This window comes from Cyanistes caeruleus, chromosome 7 (assembly GCF_971803275.1).
Source record: "Cyanistes caeruleus chromosome 7, bCyaCae1.hap1.1, whole genome shotgun sequence".
Classification (NCBI taxonomy): Eukaryota; Metazoa; Chordata; class Aves; order Passeriformes; family Paridae; genus Cyanistes; species Cyanistes caeruleus.
Genome location: NC_141707.1, coordinates 22,750,916 through 22,773,529, shown reverse-complemented (window position 1 = coordinate 22,773,529; position 22,614 = coordinate 22,750,916). Strand labels below are relative to the sequence as shown.

Genomic DNA, 22,614 nt, shown 5'->3' with positions numbered 1-22,614 from the left:
CAGCTTTATAAAGTTTACCTGATATGCCTATGTCAGTTACAAATAGATTCTACAAGAGCAGATTTTATTTTATGATTTGTAAGACTATCAGTAGAGATAAGAGCCCAGGGGAATAAAAGGCTTTTTCTTTCATGCTAGATAGGGAGCTTAATTAGCAGTAATTTAATTCTGAGAACAACTCTCACTTTGTCTCCCTTATTTCAAAGAAGAGCTACTGCTGAGATACTTTGCCATATTTTCCCTTCCTATAGGAAAATATGCACCTTGAGCTCTTCCTCCTCTTTTTTTAGTGCAAAGAATTTGTATTAAGTATTTAGATTGTTCCAAGATTAAACAAATAGAAAAAAAGAAAAAACCAAAACCCCACAAAAAACCCCAAACAAAACAAAACACTATGAAAACAAACAAAACTACTTGAACCTTGTCTATAATTCATTGGGATTTGACTTTGAAAAGGGTTATTCCAGTTGAATTCACAAGGACACAAGCTGGCCCAAAATTTTGAAGGAATTTTTTAGCCAGCTGGAATAAAAGAGCTGATTTTTAGTATTTTTACATTTTTTTGAAGCAAAGTTCTTCATCTTCTCTAATGCTAAGCTGCAAATATCAGGAGGAGAACTGCAGAGTAATTTATGAGTACCTGGAAACAACTGAGTTTGCCATATGGTTCTTCTGTAGGGAGTTACACTTCTGAGTTTCAGCTATGCAGTATTTCAGAATGAACCACATCACTGGAAGATGTCTGACAGAGGAGATTTCCCCTCAGCTACTTTTTGCAGAAATAGGCATCCTAGGCAAAGTATGTGTAAACTTTGGGCAACTGTCTAGCAGTTCAACAACAAAGACAGAATACCTGTTAAATGTGCATTATGCAGAATCACCACTTTGAAATTAGTCATTTAAGGTTGGCTCTATTCAGTTCTTTCAGCCTATAAAAAACTGACAGATGGGGAAGCTGCACTACAGTTCAGCAGAATAACACATTAGCTTACCTACGTGCTCTGCCTGGCATCCCACTTCCTTGGAGGCCTGAATACATTTGAATTGATACTGTATTAAAAAGCATAGTGATAAGTGCTTTCAAATAGGCTGGTGGTCTCTGATTCTTTCCTCTTGGAAGCAAGATTTAGACAAGTCCTTTAATACAGACATTTACTTTGCAAGAAGGATTTCCTTGTGATAAACCCCTCTGTAAATACTATAGTATTAGTACTAGTATATTACTAGTAAATACTATCAGATGGACCTATTTTTTTCATATTTTTCTACTGCAGCTATTTTAGAAAAGGCAGTACTCTGACATTCTCTGCAATTTATTTCAGCCATTCTGCATGACTAAGACATTTTGTAAACTTAGAATGCAAATATAGATTAAGGTAATGTGATAAATTATGCAGAACATAATTGATGAGGAAATGGTTAAATGGGAAAAGAGAACTGGAAAGTAAGTGAATTCAAGTTCAAAACATTTTTACTATCTATTATCATTTTGATTAATCAGTATAGGCACCCTTTGTTTCTTTTATTTCTTTGAAGGGAAGAAGATAGAGAATATACTGCTTGGTTAAACTTCTTTTATTTTTCATTTAAAATTAGAGTGTCTACTCTTCCATCAAAGGACTTGCTTTTCTAGAACATTTATAAAGATTTTACTTCCTAAGTACTTCAAGTTATTGGCTATAAAGAACTTCATATATTCCCACCAAGAAAGGAAATCCCAATGCATGCAGACCTTGTATCCCACTGAATTACAGTGAAGTGGCACTCAAATTTTCAGTGCAAGTAGTTGTTTTGTTTTGTTTAGAGAGTATAATTTCATCACAAAATACTTCTAGTCAGAAACATTTCTGAATTTTAGTGTAGAAATGTAGCATTTGCGTTGCAAAGTCTTTCTTTGGTAAGAATGTTTTCTGAGAGAAAATAAAATAAATGTATTTTAAATGCTTGTCAATGTTTTTTTCAAATGAGACACAGTAACGAAGGGATATGGGAATTCTGGGTTTTTTTCAACTTTGTACTTCAACTGAAATATTTAAGGCTAAGTGTTTCATAAATTCCTTATTGTGCCCCATTCTGCTTTATATTTTACTTACAAATTCAATTCTCTGTGAAGGAAGTCCATAATTGTTCATGAGCTCTGTAATAAAATAGATTGTGTTTTTTTTCCCCATGAGCCAACAATTTGCAATAGAATAGGGCCTTTATAAGACATATTTTAACACTCCTGTGGATTAATAATGCGTTAGCAGAAAAAGCCATGTTGAGCCTCGCTCAGTTATCCCTCCATCCCAATTATACTGTGACATTAAATCTTGTGACATTTAATAAGAAAGGCCATTTCACCCATGGCTGCCTCAACTGCAGACAATTTATGAAACAGTGTCCCCTCCTAAGAAACTGCTCTAAAAGAAGGTGGACTTCTCACATGCTGATATGTCTAACTGCCCATGTAAATTAAATAAGATGTAGCAAAGTATGTAAAATTGGTCATCTTATACTTACCTGATGCCTTTGAACACAGAAAGACGGGTTAAAGAGCTGGCATACTTTTTTTTTCAACTCCAATAGCGTTAATGGACCAAAATAAGAAAAAAACAGGGTACAAAATAAAGTATTTACATGCACATACCTCTTATTTCTTTATAGCCTTCCACGTTGTCTAATATAAATTTACAAGTTTAAATATCTTCAACTTTTTTCAAAAACCTGCCATTAAACAAATATTTAGTGAAACTACTAAAGAAGCCTCTGAAGTAAACCTAGTGTTGTCTTCCTCAAGGCAGAACTGAGTGACAATATTTAGGAGCAGCCGAAGCGTCTTTCCAGGACAACAAGCATACACACTCCTTATCACAGACTATAGGCTAAGAGATCTCTGCTAGCTGCTCATCTGGCTTCAAAAGTGGAAGATGCACACCTGGCTCTGAAATAATTAGCCTTGTTGAAGAGCAGCTGGCTTCCGGGTTTGGATTAGAATCTCCATGCAGGAACAAGCAAAAATATACTAATGCATCGGATTGTCCTGAGGGTTTTTGCAGCAAGTTTCATCCCATGGTGGTGTAAAACAGTGCTCAAACCATTTCAATTACCTCCTGCCTCTATAATAACAGGTATTTTAAGTCAGATGTATATAAGACTATCATTTTAATAATTTTAATCTTTTCCTGTAACTGTGGAGTTATTTCTTGAAATGGCTTGGCTTTCAAAAAAAATCCACTCCAGCTTCAAGGAATGTCAAAAAATCCTGCATAAGATAGATAAATGAATGAACCATTGAGCTATAGTCTTCATCCTTCTTTGAAAATCACAGGGTTTTTGGTACCAAGTTACAAATTATTGTTTTACAGTAAAAAACGCCTGTGCAGAAATAAGGACTGTATAAAATCCTCTGAAAATATGCATTATAGAAAACAGTGTTTTCACTGGAGATGGCCATGCCAGCATTGAATTTCATGTACCTTTTTGTGCAATATCTCTATAAAGTATCCAGGCCTAATACAGATGATGATACAGTGTTTACATCTGTGGCAGGAACAGAAAAACCATGACCAGGAAAACACACACTAATATAAATAATGAAAGTTAAGGGGAAACACCATAACATTTTAACTAAGGTCTGCCTACTAACTGTGGTAACTCTAGGGATAGGAGAGAAGGAAGAGAAATATTCCAAAGTCTATTCTGACATAGTGTATTTGTATATCTCTACCAGACAACAGCAACTATTTCTGAGAAATACAAATGCTCACATCAAGGAGCTTCAGTTGGTGGGCTCTTGTTACTGTGGCTTTCAAATAAGGGCCAGAAAAATATTTTGATTTTTGAATGCACATTGAGCAAGTATTGAACTACAATGAGAATTCAAGATGTAATTCTACCTCTCTATAAGGCTCTGGGAAATTTCCTACAATATTTTATCTTTTGCAGTTATAACTCTGATTTCTATTTGGACTCCTACATGCCCAAAAACAGTTCATTAATTATATTTCAGAACTATAACTGAACTGTCCAGCTGCAACATTTTTTATAATTTTGCTTTCTTGTAAAAACTTATTTTTCCACTGTGACCATAAATGCCTTCTACACCAGGATCCTAGAATAATTTGCAAAGTTTGAAAATACAATCTGTCATTTTTCCTGTTCTGCAAGAAAATTAATGTAACAGATTGTTTAATTTGAAAGAGTGCAAAAGCATGCTGTTGATGAATTGCCTTAACTATCCACACGACTGGGAGACAGCAATAAAATGTCCTTGGTGTGTACAAATCAACAATGCAATTTCTAAAGGGATGATGATTACCTGCAGATAGAAAAGAAATTCCATGTCTATCTGCACTTACCTGCAAATGTAAAATTTACTGTAATTTGTGCCTTAGCAAAAGAATGGCACCTTTGAGGTAGGTGCCATAAAACCTAAAGAAATCCCTATGGCATGCATAGTGTAAAACAAAATTACAGGTCTGGGTAAGAAAATACTTGGCATTACTTGGAGTAGCCTCACAATATTCTTCACTGTAACCTAGTTAGTGATAGAAAACTTGAAATCCGGTTTCTCATCATTGTAGTTGAATTACATTAACGGATGTTATGGGTCTGATTTTGATTCATATAAAAGCTATGGCAGCCTGTCAGCTTTCACTTAAATTCTAACCTCTAGGAAAGTTCTCTCTTGATATCTAGTACAGCACCTTCTAATATATCTCTAACATTATCAATCAAATAACATGACACAGAGCATGCTAAGAGAGTTAAAACACTACCCTTAGCCATAAATTAACATGCACCACTGGGACTTCCTTTACCAAAAACTGAGTTGTGAATGATGGAACCATTACATGTGAGGGAAAGTATTAAGGCAGAGAGAATAAATTTATTGGGCCAACTGACATAGCTGGGGGGAAAAAAAAATCAACAACCTAGAAAATGTTATGTTCCCAAAAGTACATCTATTTTATCCAGCCATATCAGTCACTTTTAACAAAATACACCCTCTCTTCCTGGAACCTCACCTTCTGGATTGCCACAGATAAAACACAACCATTATGAACATTTTCAAGTAGTGATGATGCCATGGTAACACACAAATATTGGGTTTTGCCTGTATTGAGGTAGCATACATTTATCGAGAGAATTCAGAGAGAATATTTTACAAGAAAAGCATTTCTGGCAAATACAAGTCCCCCTGCAAAATGTTACAATTTTCTACCACCATACAGAAAAACTGGACATAAGGTATACTAAGTGCTGTTGAGTGTTTGCAGAAAACAAACTCACTTTGGCCCCATTCAACTATTCTAGTTCTAGATAATGAACATAATATGAGATTTCCCTGTGTGAAGGTGGCATGAACAACACAAGGAAACAGACTGGAAAAGGCTAGACTTGTATACAGCAAGGGTACACATTTCAAGCCTTAATTTACATTGGTACTTGCCTTGAATACCTAGATAGTAAAACACTTCTGGAAGTACTGCAGCACAAGTTTCTACAGCCCTTTCCCATAGGTTTACTGTTTCCCTTCCTACAGCAGCAGGACTTGCCATGGGCTTGCTGTTTCCATGAACATTGATGAGTTTTTTTTAATCTACCAGGGAAGGTGCAAGTGACTCCTTTCCAACAGCCTTCAGCTGTGCAAAACACCTCATCACATGCAGGGGGGCTTGCTTGTGTGGAACTGGCAGGCAGCTGCAAGTGTTGGAAGTCCCACTGACTTTATCCTTTGAAAACATGTTCCTTAAAGCTTCAAATAAGGAAATAGTAATAACAATAATCGAATGCTTAAAGATAATGCTAAACTGACTTCTGAGGCTATGATGATACAGAAATAATTCACTATAAACATACATCCCTGAGCCTAATGCCTGAAGGTGGAAAATATCTATGAAGGACAACTAAGGTCTGCTTCACTGCCATTAATGATAATGAGAGTTCTATCCCTACTTCCATGGTAGCAGTGCATAAAAATGTATTTACTGGGGAAGGCAAAAGTAATTCATATGTATGACTGCATGAATTCTTATACACAGATATTATAGCTCAATACATTCCTTTTTTCCAAAGTCAATTTATTTGAAAAAATGCAACAATTTTGTCTTCTGTCTAATTTCTTGTTCTTATCTTTTTATGATATATTTTAATATTGTGTCTTTGTGTTTCCCATAAGCTTTCTTTTATGTCTAAAAATGTCTTCAAGCTCTTCTATTTCCACTATGAGTTAAATTTATATAGACATTATGGCCAAGTTTCTGTTGTAAAAAAACCAAACCCTTATCTGTGAAATAGGAATTAAATTCCCTTACTCTACTTAAATGCCACCAGTAATTACAACACAGGACTTTGTCTCATGCAATTTCTCTGGCTTTTTATACCAAGAATTAGAAGTTAGATAGCAAATTCAAATGAACATATTATTTGGTTTATCTAAAAATTCAGAGCCAGATCAAATTAAAGACAATTAACCTCAAAAACTGCCACCACTTCTGAGGATGCATCATATCCCTGCCAATGAGTGAACCTTCCTGCAATGGGAGAGTCTCTCAAAAGTCTCCCACCAGCCACAAACATCCTTCAGCCCAGAGGGACCAACTCTGCTGAGCTCCTAAATGCCAACATTGTCCAGTTAGTGTGTCTGCAGGTAATTTGTGCAAATGAAGCACAAGGACTGTTTTTCTTTGTAAGAGTTTCTTGTGCTTAAATGGGCAGAGAAATTGGAGGACCAGTGAACTGTAACTTGTATGGGACTGATTAACTCTGAGAAGAAGGGAGGCAAGAGATGCCAACTACTTCAACACAAAAATGGAGATCATAGATCATTTCTGTACCTTCAAACAGCATTAATTTTTTTGTCTCTACAAAGAAAGAATTAACAAATCCAACTCCTAAAAATCCAACAGCACAGTCAGCTTGAGGATCCTGACAGAACTTGCTGAGAATTAAATAAGAATTTACATAAATGTAGCAATTAATGTATAAAAGCTACTTGTAGATCATAAATAAGTCAGTATTAATGACATTTTGGCCTCCTTACAAGCTCCAGCAGTGTAAGACAGACGTTGTACTGAAGGAAAGTAGCTATTTTAGCATTCCTTTGCATTCAGGGTCCTCCAGAGAAAAGACTGAAGAGGATGGCCCTGCAGAAAATCTCATTAAGAAGCCTTTGCTAGGATGCAACTATAGTGCTGTCTTGGCTTTTCTAACTGGACAGTTAGGACTTGAGAGCTGAAGAAATAATTTGTCTCTACAGATTATCTTCATTTGCTCGTTGCCTGGAATTCTGCATTAAAATCAGCCTGCAGCAGGTACACAGTTATTTGAAGCTATATTCCAAACATTCAGTTTAACAGAGCCACATGGTCAAAGAAAACCCATGCTGTCACTTAGACTGTCTGAATAATTGGCCTAGCCTACCTCTCTTAGTACTGTGCTGAATTTTCCAACTTTAATACTGAAGTATATTTCTTCAGATGCATAAAGGAACCCCTTGTTCTTCTGTAAAATCTGTTTTCTTTTATCTGAGAGTCAAAAATATCTGCAAGTACATGTAGGGAACAGAATAAGGATAAGTGAATTTTGGCTATTTGTATGTTGAGGGAAACAGATATAGCAAAGATGGCTTCAGTGGCCCTAAAATCATAAATGACCTTGCTTTTCAGGTGAAAGATGGAAAATTAAAAATCCAGAGTAGTATTTATGGGCAGGAAGATTTTAAGTGCCTGAAAGCTGATGATTCTTCAACACTAAATACTATTTCCATGATAGCTGTAGTTCCATGACTATAATTAATCAGTAGCACAACATATGCTGTTAGGCCAACTAGGATTTCTGAAAATATGTAACACATTTAAAACACCATCTAATTTCACTAATCTCTATTTTTCCAATATGTTCTAATAAGATTTAATGCTAGTAGTCTTTCAAGACACAGATTTAGTTAGCGAGTCAGGTCTAAAATACATATTATTTGGTTTAAAACACATGAATAAAGAATTTTACATTCAGAAAGAAAAAACATGGCATATAGCCGATTATTTGATAAAAGAATATAAAAAAAAATCACATGAAGGTGAAGAGGAAAGTTTTGAAAGGATCTATACCAACAAACTGAAAAACACTGATGTGTTGCTCAGTGATCCTGAGTAAAGCTGAGCAAGAAGTTTCAGACAAATTCATTCTAACTCTGTGTCCACACCTGGATTGTAAGATGAAAATCATCTAATTGTTTTCACAAGTAAATCAGAACTAGCAAAATGTCAGCTTCATGACTGTCAATCCCCTTGCCCAAAGCTCCCCCAGAACAAACACTTATAGAGCTTCGAACAGGGCAACTAGCTAGACGTTGGACAAACTGTTGGAACAAAATTTTCACTTCTCTCCACTACCTTTATTTGATGTCATCTCCTTCCCTTCCAGACATCACCTTGGCCACCATGGTAATGGCTACTTTGAAGCAGTGTCTCTCCTTTTGTCTGTTAATACTCATTTCACTTGGAAGGGGTAACTTTATGACCACTCCATATTCCAGTTTCCAGATCTGAGTCATCCTCCACCTTCTGCCCTCTGTGACTGTTCAATTATTTAAAGGTAAAAAGCTAAAAGAGGGATGCAAGTATTTTTAAAATCCAGTCTGTCATGCCTACATGCCTCCTCTAACAAATACCCATCCTAGATCAAAAGTTAGAATTTTCTATTTTGTTGGGAATAAAAGCATTTAATCTAAACATGTTCTCTCCTTTAGATGTCCACTTACAACTGTGAAAAATTATTTTTCATATAGCTTTAGTTTTCAGCTATTTCACAGCTTTTTTTAGCTCACAGTTTAAAAAAAAAAAAAAGGTGTATTGTCATCTACATTTCAAATATACTGCATAAGTGTATCAGATAAAAAAAACTGACCAAATCTTCAGTTTATATAATTTCTTAAAATTTCTGATTTTTCAATTAAGCAATTGCCAGAGCAATCTATATCCAAGTATTCTACGACAAACACAAGAGATTTAGTCTTGCACCAAGAGATTGAGACTTAGACACATTTTCACCTACAGTAAACATTAGCATTTCTATTCCTCCTTTCAAAGGGTGTAAAGAATGGCATTGTCACAGAACCATTTTTTCCATTATCTCTTGGGAAAAAAAAAGAAAAATGATGAAATAGAAGAATGCTTCTGTGAGGTAGCTGAGATTGCTAATGTAAAAACTGACTTGTGCTACAAGGACATAGAAATGTTCATAATTGGCATTTGAGGAAGGGCAATGACACTGATTATTCTACCACAGACTAATCTGCACCATGATGTGAAATTATGTTCCAGTGTGATAACCTATGACCTAACAAGGATTAGACAGATGTGTCACAGCTGGTAACTACCTGAAGCCAGTAGGTACATACTGCACCAAGCGACTGCTGTGTGGGATGCAGGGGTGTTTATAAAGCTGCACTGCTGCAGTAAGAGGTAAAGCAATTGTAGCTGCCTGGCAGAACAGAAGCATTACAGTCATATCAGTCTGGCCATGCTTCCAAAACACTGATTACGAAACTTCTTTTTCCTTTTTCTCCTTCCTGGTTAGGCCCATCTGATGCAAGGCATAGTCATGAGTTGAGCACATTACTGAGTGTGGGTAACACACAGAAACAAAAGGCTGGGTCTTCCCCAGGCAGCCTGGGCTCATTCTGCCCATGCTCTAAGGGAGCTCGATCCAAGCCTACCTTGCTTACACAATACTCTGCTCTGGCCATGCCTTGCTGCATCAGCGTGAGCACAGGCCCTTCAGGTGAGCTGCCACTAGCTCCATTCCCTCTGTGACCCAGGAACGTCTATTTTAAGAGAATAGAAGAAAATAAAAAAATCAAAGAAGAAGGAAGGAGAGAGGACTGACAAGCAGTGAATAAGGCAGGAGAAGAAAACTAAGGGAAATACAACTCTTGTAGACAGGTATGACATGGTGGGGGAGATGGAATTAGAAAAGAGCTTGGTCTTGAAGTTAGCAGGAAGCAGGAAGTGAGAAGAAAAAAAAAACCTTCAGTAGTAGGGGGGACAAGAAAATATTATGGAAACTGTCCTGTCATGACAGGTCAGAAAAAAGGAGAAGGCAGCCAGCAGCAGACCTGGAAATAAAAACTGATAGTGAAACATGAGGAAGGGCAAATGAACTTTGCTTTGCAATGTGCTGGGTTTGTGATGATGACAGGACATAGAGGAAGTGCATATATATGCTATAGCTGCCCATGTCTATTTGGACATACATTTTAATGGATAGTCTGGATGTAACACCAGGTTAAATTCAGGAACACACTAACTGAATGTGAAGCACAACACAGAAAAGACAGCATTCAATGAGAGTTTGCTTGCTAATACTGCAAGTGTATGAAATTCATGGAACATATACTTATCTTACACTTTGTTCCTGTCCAGGATAAACAGGCCGGACTCACTGTTTGCTGACTGGACACCATCAGCACCATCTCATGTGGTGCTTGGTAAGCTATAGCTACTTAGATAAAAGAGACCTCACCCATCAGTTGGAAAACCAACATGAAACAAGTCAAGAGGCTTCCCACACATTTCCCGTTCCATGGTGCTTATACAGGGTTTAGCAGCAAAGAATGCTTTTTCTGTTTGCTGAACCTTCTATGCTACACTCCAGCTTACACCCCAGGCAAACTCAAATCCCTGAAATCCTAGCTGGATATGAGGGGAAGTCATCAGACACACAGAAGCGCTCATATCATTCTCAGCTTCCCAATGGTCTGTAACTTCATCCATTGTCAGGCCAGGGAGGTGGCCAAATGAGATCAGAGAGTGCCCAACAGCAGATTTATACAGGCTGCAGTCACTGCCTTTTGCTGCCATGCAGTGTGGATAGAGCACTCATCCAAGGAATAAGAACCATCTTTCAATAAGCACCTTAAGAATATGTAAGTGTCAAATCTTTCCAGGAAAAACTATTCCAGTTTTGGGTCTCTAGTGACACGTGAGGCAGAGCTAGGAAAAACAGGAGCAAAAGCAAAGATGTTCTTAATGATACACAAAATTCTAATTAAAATGTTTCAGCAAGCATTGAAATTTATTTGCCGTTGATATTGTGACATGCATACTGAATTAATTGTGTAATCAGTGCTAATCCACTCCAACACTTGCAATATCAGCAACATCACTGCAGACCACAAGTAGAATTACACAAATAACAAGGACAGCTGAGAAAGAGAATTTAGACAGTTCCTTAAATATCACTCAAAACAATAGCAAGATTACAAGAAATTCTATGACCTCAGAAAACTGTCTAGTTCTCCTTCAGTCCTAATTGAAATCTGCAGCTGGGTGCAGTACTTGTTCCTTTTAACAAGATATCCCTAGTAAGGAAAAGTGTCAACACAACTGCTATAATTATTTCTGTCTTAACAATAAAGATTCTTTGTGTCTGCCTACAGTCAAAACCAGGACTTGTATGTCTGTTGAAGCCTAATTCACTTGTTCTACTGGAAAAGAGAACATATGCATTTTAAAGGGCTTACTTTTCTTGGTCCTATTGCTTCATTTCTTCTTTATAAACAGATATATATGTACATTTTTAAGATCTCTTAGAATGCATATATTTTTTAATATGATAATTTTGTTATCATTTAATTGATGCCAAAAAAGAAGCACCTACAAACATTTTTAATGAGCCAGCTTGAGATTACCTATTTGTATTGTTTTATTTTTAAAAATGCATCTCAACAGCTTCCTTAAGGATCAAGAGCACCGGTCAAGCAATCAGTTAATGATTTTTATCATAATTACAAGATTTAGCATCTGTCAGACCAAAACCTGTTTCCTAAAGAACAGAAGGCCTGACCTTGAGTGGAAAATAAATCTCAAGTCGCAATTATGAAAATTATAATTTTTCCCTTCTCCATGAAAAGCTTGCCAAGAAAGTTAAATTAATTTCAGAAATATGTAGGGACACTGCTGTTAAATTACATGGAAATCTGAATATAAAAATTCCTTCATGATACTCTTCCAAAGTATTCTAAAATCCAAGTCAAGCATATTTTAATCTTGCACTGGTACAGACCCGCTTGCTTCTCTAAAAGGCCACCAAAATGCCACTGAAGTTAAAATGGATGAGTTAACCTTTTGAAAAGTACTCACAGCACCACAATTATTCTGACCTTTGACTGTACAATCTTTTAACTTTGCTAGCTATTCATTTAATGCCCATTTGTAATTTTTAAAATTATTACTACACGATTGAAAACAATTTTTTGGCAATCCATCACCATGACATATAGCAGTTTGCAACAATGAAGTATTTTGGTACAGACAGTTTTGATTATTTAACCAATAATAAATAAGGCAAGGACCTATATGTAGAAGAGGCAAAAACTACAAGAGGGGCAGAAGCCCACAGAGAATTGCTGTGAAATTTTTTTACAACCATCTTAATGCATAAAGCTGCTTTGATAGATAGATAGGTGCTGAGATTTTTTTTTTTAAAAATAAAAAAAAGTAAAAACACAAAACCAAACCCTTCCAGCCTCCTCCAAAACAAATTGATGCAATTATGCCTCATCCTTCAACAAGTAGAGAAGACTTATCTCCACAGCCTTGGAGACTTCACTTTAGTGGTAAGAGGAGGAAAATGGTCTGGATTCTATTAAATACTGTGCAGCTAAGGTAGAACAGGAATTCTTACCTTCATTCTGTTCATAATGAAATGGAACTTGCACTGACTAGCACTAAAATGTTATCAACAGTCATGAAACAATAGTTTATCCCCCACTCCTTCTGAGTTTGGAGATTTATAAAGATTACCAGTAACCTGTCTCCTTCACTGACAACAATTCTGTTGATCTTTATCAGCAGCCCACTAGTTGAAACAATGGTGATAGTACATTTTGGTCAGCAATGTGACTCCACAGCCCGTGATCTCTTGGGCACTTGTCCATCTCCAGAATACCTTTTCCACATGGCTTCCTCTCTTAAATGCAGAGAATCTGTTTGCAGGGCCATTTCAGAGACACAATGCCCAGTGCTGAAGGTTGAGAAAGTCAGAAAACACATCTGCCCAAATCCCACGTTGAAACAAATTCATAATGGGAGAGGAAACAGACTGTGATGTTAAAAGGAAATACAGAAATCAGATGTAAAATAAGCCAATAGAGCATACAGCAGCACCAAAACAAAACTAGTATTTATTACTATATTCCACTAGCTATGGCAGTACCTCTTAACCTACTCCTCAGTAAGAACCAGTGAGTAAATAACATTAGGTCTTAAAAGTCATTTGTGCACTGATAAATATAAAGGCCAGAGGGCAAAAGCATCCATAACTCACCAGTTCTGTCACCTACATTTCTGTCAGCACTTCCTCATCAACTGGAATTTTTTGAACTGAAAAATAGAAAGATGTCAGTTTAAAAATAATGCAAATTAAACAACTTAAGCAAAGTAAGACAAAAAAAGTGTATCATGAGCCACTTGCTAGATATTGAATAACCCTCAGCAAGTGCAATGCACCAAGCCTGAAGGTAACAACAAAATCCATTTGCAACCACAACCAGTGTTTGTAGATATGTTTCAGAAAGTATTCAGACACCTTTTGATTGACAACATTATTATTTTAACTGTTTCACAGGAATCTTAGAATAGCTCATTCTCCCTTACAGCAAGCTCAATGGATAATACTGTAGCTAACCTTCCTACACAAATAAGCCTATACTTCATTTGAAGTTATTTTACTGCTGCCATATTATTTACTACAACTCTAATGTCTCTCCTTTATTTAACAATCTCCAGATATACATTAAAAAGAAATCTGGGAGTTTACAGTGAATATCAGTTTAATAACTGTGCTGAAAATAATCTCTCAGCACACAGTAACGGTGACAAGTCAGTCCTACATCCAAACTTTTAAGAGATTTTTAATGACTGAAGAAACAATGAAACTTCCAAGAAGTTCACTAGAAACATGCCAACTTATACAAGAGAAGAAAAAAATCCTAGAAACAAGACATTTTAGTGGAAGGTAAAAAGCAATCACTGAATTTTCTAAAGAGGTAAGAAGATTGACATGTAGGCAGGTTTAAATCACAGTGGAAATAAAGTAAATATCAAATGAGAAAAGCTGACTGCTGTATCCCAATGGAAATGCCTTAAATTAAAGCAGAGAGATGCAAGAGCGAGAAACTTATAGAGTAACCTTTTGACATCAGGTCTGCATTACAAAACTGTTTGCAAAAGATAACTAAACCCTCATCCTGTGTACGTGGTTCAGAATTAAAGGCTAGTATCGAGAAAATTCCTTCTCTGGCTGTTCTCGTAGTCTGAACAGCAGGAATCTAATGCAGTCATTCATGAACATGAAGAGCTAGACTGCAAATTGATTATGTTAGGATGAAAAATGTTCCCAAGAACTTCCATTAGATATGTTATTAAATTATCAGATCAAATATAAAAGGACATAGCCATAACATTAAATATAATATGCTATGAAGTCCAGCATTTTTCCTTTTAATGGAACCTTGAAAACATGTCAAATATATCCGATATATTATTCATCAAATTGACACCTTGTCTGGCTGGCAATTTTATACTTTTCAGTATATATTCAGAATATGTATTTCTGACAACTGTTTAAAAAGAAAAAGTCTTGTCGGGTGTGCACTGATGAAAACAACTACCACCTAAATATTTACTACTGCTTACAGCAGTGGTAATAGAAAGCACCACTACCTCTAGACCATGCTGTCCCTAATAAGTGCATCAAAGAAAGAAAAGATGAAGAGCACCAGAACTTGGGGGTTTTAATGAGAATTTACCAATTTGTCAAAATCAAACCATTATGTAGAGAACTAAATGATTTAAATAAAATTATAGCAGAATTCAAAAGCAGATCTTCAGTGGAAGCTAAGAGAACCAGCTTCTCATAAGGAAGTTTCCCTCGTTTTCTGTCAGCACATTTACCCACTTAGCCAGCAACTTGCTGAAGGCTAAAACAGAGAAATTAGCTGAGTCTGAAACATGCAGGTGTTCCATTCACCATCTCTTCACACAGTGCATCTAGTGTAAGACTGAATAACTTAAATGTCACGACACTGCCATTAAAAATGCAGTATTTCCAGAATGAAGGAAGTTCTTCACTGATTTCTGACATTATCCACCAGTCTAGATTTAAGTTGAATTAGGACACCAGAAACCTTTTCCAAACTTAAAATCATCATACATTACAGTTTCATTAGCTAAAATGGCTAAATAACATGGCAAAAACATGGCTAAATCACTTGGCAAATAACTGCTTTTAGGGTCTTGTGTACAGAGACATAACAACAGAAATACAGACAATTACTGATATCTAAATTTAAGAGATGATATAGTTTTTCTATAACTTTACAATTCAATGTAACTTGGCATTTTGGTCTTCTGCATGGGAAACTATATTACTCCTGGTCCTAAGTAATGCTTACTATTATCTGCAAAGGTGTGTAAACTGTTCCATTTATTCAGAAGCAAGGATGTCTCAAAGCATAAATGGAAACGGTTCTCTAACTGCCAAGATCAGTGCTGGAAATTTAAGATGTTATCAAACACCAACAGATAAAGTTGGGGACTGAGGCAAAAATGGTGTTAAGTTCATCCACCTTCTTTCTGTTCTGTGTAAGAATGTTATAGTTTGACAGTGAAAAGATCAGCATTTGGGAATTAGCAGATAAGAAAACTTGCCAAGCACTCTAGACATCAGTTTCTGTTACCCAGAATTGAAAAGCTGTTATCTCATTCATTGTTGCAGTCAAAAGAGATTATTGCTTCTCATGCTCCTAACAGTGGAGTGGGTCCAGGAATATATTAAATTGAAGCCTTTTTTTTTTTTTTTTTTTTTTTCCCCTGGTCATACATGTTTAAAAACAGAGTTTACAGTTGCCTGTTCATGCATTCTGGGTATATTTAGGAACCCAGTCTTGTAATGAATATTACCCATACTAGATTTTCCATTAGAAGAAAGGAATTTTGATCACAGTCCATTGTGAGAGATTAAACATAATGGAACAATTTTTTCAGGGACGGAATTCTAGTTCACTAATAACAACATGTATCTTTCCTATTAAACACCAAATCCATCCAGCCCTAACAACATTCACAGGCATAACAGCAGTAAGAATGCACAGTAAGATCTCAAGTAATATTCCTATTTCCTTCTTAAACTCTGTAGAGACGTGAAATCCAAAGCTTAGACATGGAACACATTAATCTTAAAAATAGGAAGATATAAAAAGCATAAGAAAATAAGCCTTTCAAAAAAGCTTTTCAGGGACTGAAATGCAATAAATGCTTCCGGAAGTTTAGAAAAAAGCAGTTCTCAAGGACATGTGGAAAAGTGTCATTTATCGTTCTCTCTAAATGTGTGATACAGATGTATGGTTAATAACACATTTTACTCTCAATGGTATACAAACTGGGATCTGAAAGTAATACAGTCAGTTATAAAACCAGCATATCTCCTTGTACCATGTGGGAAGAAATATCGTCTCAAAACTGCATTTTGGCTTTATTGCATGTAAAAATGTGAGAAAAGCACAAAAATCTACCAGCTTTTGATAATCACAGATGAATTTATGGATTCAAGAACTGTAAGTCCTGTGAATTTCCCAAGGAATGTTATTTTACTATTCATTTTTGTAGAACTCCAATTCCTGGATAGTTTATTTCAGTAAGATATTTTATAAATAATTTTTCCTGATAAACATTGCCATGGATATTTATGTGCAGTGTGTTACTCAAATTATGGAATTCTTCTGCTGCTCTGTTTAAAAATGTGTTTTAGTGTAATAAATATTTACTTTTTTTTTTTATATATGTACATTTATTCCTAATTTTCAGAATGATTTCTCACAAAAACTTTAATGAGAAATCATTGCACCACAATGAAGTATGTATTCATTCCATTTACAGGTAACTAATTAAAAGCCAAGAAAGCCTAAAGAAACTTTCTGTAACTCTGAAGTTCCGTTGAATTCCCTTGAATGATCTTCAACCAATAAATATCACCATATTCACTCTGTAGCTTGTAAATAGGATATAGCTTCTTATGATGGTTAGGGATCCACCAAGGATGGTAACCCAGCAGCAGCATTCACCCCTTTGGCATGAAAGCCCAACTGAACTGAAACTTCCATCCCTGGAAAGAGCCAAAACCAGTCTGGATGTGGTCAGGGAAAACAGCTCTAGGTGGCCCTGAGGTTGGACCAGTTGACTTCCAGAGATCCCTTCCAACTTCAACTATCATAAGATTGTGTGAAAATGGGAGCTGTAAACCCCTCTTGTTAAAGCACAGTAAAACATGTAGCTGTTACTACCAGAAATTGGTACCACACTTTACGTGGTACTTCAAAAATGAGAACTTGGGCCATGCTCTTCTCATTCACTGGCTGTGGCTACCCAGTCTGTCCCAGCTACCCGTGTGTAATCAGCCCACACACTCTTGGGGATATGCTTACCTTCAGATATATAAACAGTCCAGCACAGTCAACCAGCACTTCTATATGCTTGAAGGCAAATACACCCTTTCATTTATTTTAGATAAATGCCTTTGAAACAATACAGTGCTTAGGATTTAAGATTTACTAGAGTTTATTACTCTTTGGAGCAGTATGCCTTTTGAACTCAGAACCTGTCATGTTAAAATAACACAAAACTAGTGAGAAGAAATCACATACCTACTCTGATTCAAAGTCAGCATATTATCTCAACAGTAAATTTGAGAAAATGATTAATAATTTACTTGCCATTCATAATTTACTTCAGATTTTTTTGCCTTTTTTACTTACTCATGAAATGTCTATGAGTGGATCACAATTCTCTCATATTTATTATTCATTACAACTGTTTGCTGAATAATTTCTGCAAACAGTTCCTCTTTTGTAGCTCAATCTCATTGTGAGTGTTTATTATTCAAAATTTAATCTGTGAAACTAATTGAGCCATGTATTAGACTTTGTTCAGTGTTTACCTGAACATTATTCTTATAACCAGTATGAGTTCTCCAAATACCTTCCTCTCAAGTATGAACTTAAATTGTATTCTTCTATGAACACTCCTGTAAAGTTCCTTTGCTAAAACATTCATCAAAAGCAAACAGCATGAAACAACCGAATTTTAAATCTGTATAAATATTGGGGGTTATTTTGTCTTCAGGACCAGCTAAGCCTACCAAGGGAAGAGAGTAGAATCTCAATTACTGACCTGCTAAAATGACCAAACAAGAAGACCCTATCCTTCTCCTCCTAGTCAAAATAGGGAACACCATAGCAGCAAAAGTAGATGCTTTTCTTTGCATGTTTCTTGTACCTGGTTTTTCCAATTAGTCCAAGCACTTCGTAAAGCAATATGGCAATCATCTATTTAATTGCTACATCCTTGCAGGGTGACTCTAGAACTGCTAGGGTTTTACCGGGAAGGAGAAGAGGAAAAGGGATACCTACAAAATTAAAGTGTACAATTTACACATCACACACCTATTCCAGAGCCCCAGAATTCTCACATAACTGGTCTCCAGCTATTTTTAGAGATTCCCATCACATGCCAAGAAACTAAAGCCTTTTCACTTTGTTTTCCTGATTTTATTACAGACTTTTGAGACTTGGCAGAGATTTGTTCAGGTCTTCAGACTTCTTGCAGTTTGAAGGACCCAACAATTTTTTGAAAATCCTCATTGAGCAGCTGGGACTTAAACATAAACAGCAGGTATTGAGAGATAAGCAATGAATACGAGAGACCTGCCATTGTTGAAAGGCAGTAGCGTTTCAGAGATCCTTTAAAAATTTGAGAGTGGCAAAATACTTGGCCAACTGCACACAGTCACCCAGCAACACACATCAAATTACTGCTCAGGAGTGTAGCACTAAGAATTAGGACTGAAATAATATCAAAATCACACACAAACTCACAAAAATCTTTCTCCAGAAGGATGAATTTTACACTGAGTCACCCCTTGATGGTTCATTTAATATGAACTCAAAGGCAGTAATACTATTAATACTAGCAACAATCTGATTCAAAATTCAGTAATTGTTAGAATTAAGAGTTCCACTGGATTTTAATGAACCATTCAGGATGTGGCTCTTTGGGAAACAACTTTTTAAAAATGTATAAAGGAAAAATATTTTTTAAAAACTTCGCTCCATTTCCACTAGTGGATACTAAGACAACTTAGCCATATCTTCCTTTCCAGGAAAGAGCTCACATTTTCTCATGGAATTGCTAATTACATTCTCTTACCAGTGTGCTTTGATCTTTGTGTTAGTGCCACTCTTATTTACAAAATGGGAATGGTGCTGTGGGAAAAGTGGTTTAGAATGAAAAAGCATCTGAAGCACAATACTGATTCAGAATAGTGGAAAAATACCACAATTATGATACATTTTAATGAGGAAAAAAACCCAAAAACCCAGGAGGGAAAAGTTGCTTGTTTTAGGTTTGGGTTTTTGGTCAAAATATTTTGATATATTTTTGTATTAATCTTGCACATTTTACATATAGCCTTTATCTCTCTCCCAATATTATGAAGAATTATTTTAGTATCATCACTTCTCACATCTCATTACACTTAACACTTTTTTTCCAGCTGGAAATCTAGGCACTGGTTACACTGCTTATTATCTCTTCAGATATATAATGCATGTAGACAATTTTTGGGTATTTTCCCCTCCAGGTTGGAAGATGAGATTTTTCCCTTATGCATTATCTAGGTGTGGATGAAGCCACAGACAATAGCACACACAGCATCCCACAGGGAACTGTAACACATTTCATGTCATTGAGCTAGCCACAGTTAAGAAACTTCATGCTGCTAGTGAAAGCTATGTTATAAACTCTTCCATGCACTTTGCTGCAATTTCTAAAAATTCAAAGTTTTTACACCCTCATTAAGGAAGCTTCTTGTCTAACACAGGTGTCTTCAACTCAATTTTGAAGTCAACTCCTGAGCAATAGCAAGGTACCACCACAGAAACTTCACTTTAGATTGTGCTGTCATTGTATTTAATGCTCACACCACATTTTTTAAAACACTGTGAATGCCAGTGCATCTTGCAATGAATTTCTGAGATGCTATGAAGAGACACATTACTTTCACTATTTAAGAAAAAAAAAAGTTCTAGTGAGCACCTGTAAGATCAAGAAAAATGTCTGAAGTACTTTAATATGGTTGTTCTTTAAAAGAAAAATAACCACAATTATTTATAGTAAGAAGACAGTTATTAGGTCACAAGATGTCAGACCTTATATCTCCTTTCCAAATACTTTACACATTATGGGTACCTGATGGTCTATTAGCTTAGACTTCTCCAGGACCATTTCATGACCACTAGGTCATCAGGCAGTAGAGATAAAGTACTAAAAGCAAAATACACATCCTGGGATTTTTCCCTTTGTTCCCACTTACAGTTCACTTTAGAAATGCAGGACTTAGCAGGGAAAACTGCTACTTTTGAAATAAATTCTAGCAGTCCAGTGAATCGAAACTCCCTTTGAGGTGTGTTTTTTTCTGTGTTGCCAGGATAGGTTCATCAGGACAATCTATCTGTCAGCAGTTCTTCAAAAACCTTTTAGTAAACCTGCAATAGTACCATCATAGAGATGTAGATAAGTGACACTGATTGTAGGCAGAAAATTTTACCAAGCTTACTTCCAATTGCTGGTGAAGAATACACACAGAATTAATGTGCATTCTTCACTGTAAAAAAGAACAGTTGTATTTTATGTATTATGAATCACAGACATATAGGACTTTAATCTTCCAGGACAGAGTTATTTTTCCTTGGGTTATAAAAATAGTTTTGCAACAGTTATATGTTTTCAATTTTGCAGTCTTCTTTCCTAACCATTAAAGCAAGCTCCATGAAGTTAACAAAAATTAATAATATCTAACTGGCTGACACTGCCGCAGGTCTATAATTGTGTGTCACCTTGCAACTCTACATTGTCTAAATAATTTCTTTTTCCTTTTGGCAATCTACTGAACAATTCTAAACACTGCTGAAAGATTACTTCTAGAGAAATACTTGTTACAATATTGTACAGAAAATAAAAATTCTTATTCAGATGTAGACAATATTTTGCTGAAAGACATTTAATATTAGTTCAGAACCTTCTTACTGACAGCTGCTCAGCAGGACAAAATCTCTTCATTTGATTAGAGCCTTCAGGCAGTCTCGTGAAAGTTGTTACTGAGAAAGAGTAATTAGGGTTCTCCCTCTCTTTCACCTTCAGTAATGGGTTTATCTAAATGTGCAAGAAGGCTTACTTTTAATGTTTTTAATCTACATATATATATAGAAGGGGGTTAAAACTAGAGGTCCCTTTTAAGCAGAACTATTCTATGATTTATGAAGGGTACGGTCATATTAATACAAAAACAGACAAAGGATAAATACCAAACAAAACCATGAAGTTTTACAAAACTAAGTAGTTGCATAAAATTGAAAAATATCAGAAAATCTGAATGATAGTTTAAAAGCCACTGCTAGTGAAACAGTTGCTCCAGGGTGAAGTTCAGTATTATCTGATTATTACTTGGTAGCACCATCTCTATTTAGCTGTAATAAACTACAGAATATAACACCGTGTCATGTGAAAAGGGGAGATTTCCTTTACCCTTTCTTTTACTCCTCTCTGTATTTGTCTGTCAGCACCCCAGGAAAGCTGAGATCCTTGTGCCCAACCAGTCTGCCAGTGGCCTGTTAGGGAGACCCTTCACTGAGCAGTCCTGCTGGATGGGAGGGTGGTTCCACTGATTTATTCAGGGAAACACCTACACCATAAGGGAAACCCTTCAGCAGCTCTTTCCACTTTATGAGCCCTTAGCAAGTGTTCCTCCTTATTTATGTTACCCCCTGCCAACGACTGCCAGTGCCTGTGAAGGACACCAGCAGTTGACAGAATAACATTCTTTATTAATGAAAACGTTGCAGGTTAAGGTTCCAGGATTCTCAGTGATAATATCTGACCACAAAAACATATTCAAAGAAATATACAGACAAGCTCTAGTATCCAATAAAAGTATTTAGCACATATAGAGCATGGTTCTTACCCTACCAGTGAGAAAACAGATTCAGCCGGTTGACTAATCCCAAGAGTTATGATCAAGTCTTCCCTAACTTTCCCCCCATTTTCAGCTTACTTTGATACAATTTCTTGGTGTTTAGGTGGTGCTTGAGTGACTTTATCCATACAAACCTTTTTTTACTGATTGGTGTAAAATTCTCTCACTTTGCTTTTAAAGATATAGTAAAAACTATAGAACACATTCCCAGAGAGGGGTGGTTGTACCTTGGGAGCACTTTGGGATGGAGGTGTGTTGATACAACAGTTAGGCTATAATGATTGAAGTTCATCAAAGGAGAGGGATTTCACCACAGCTGTTGGCTCAGCAGCAGGACATGCTCCCCTCTCTCCCCCAGCTGACAGGTGCTATGTGTCTTCTCAGCTGCAAAGCACCACCAAGCTTCCCTCCCTGCAAGGATTTCAACAGAGCCTGGCCACGGTGCCCTCACTCTGCTCCCCTGTCCAGTTCATCCCCTTTAGCAGATGCCATGGTTGCACACCGTGGCTGTGGGAAATCATCGTGGAGTAGGTGCATGCC

At 36.3% G+C, this 22,614-nt stretch overlaps 1 protein-coding gene and 1 long non-coding RNA gene across 20 annotated transcripts in view; one reads left to right on the top strand and one right to left on the bottom strand.

Moving 5' to 3' along the window:
- Window positions 1–22,614, bottom strand: part of LOC111932129 (uncharacterized) — a 291,751-nt gene that overhangs the window by 193,901 nt on the left and 75,236 nt on the right. For all 5 annotated transcript variants that reach the window (XR_015288964.1, XR_015288965.1, XR_015288966.1 and 2 more), the window contains exon 3: window positions 13,315–13,370. This is a non-coding gene — a long non-coding RNA (uncharacterized LOC111932129). The remainder of the gene's footprint in view (window positions 1–13,314; window positions 13,371–22,614) is intronic.
- The window catches only part of B3GALT1 (beta-1,3-galactosyltransferase 1), a 174,999-nt gene that overhangs the window by 89,536 nt on the left and 62,849 nt on the right, over window positions 1–22,614 (top strand). The window lies entirely within an intron of this gene.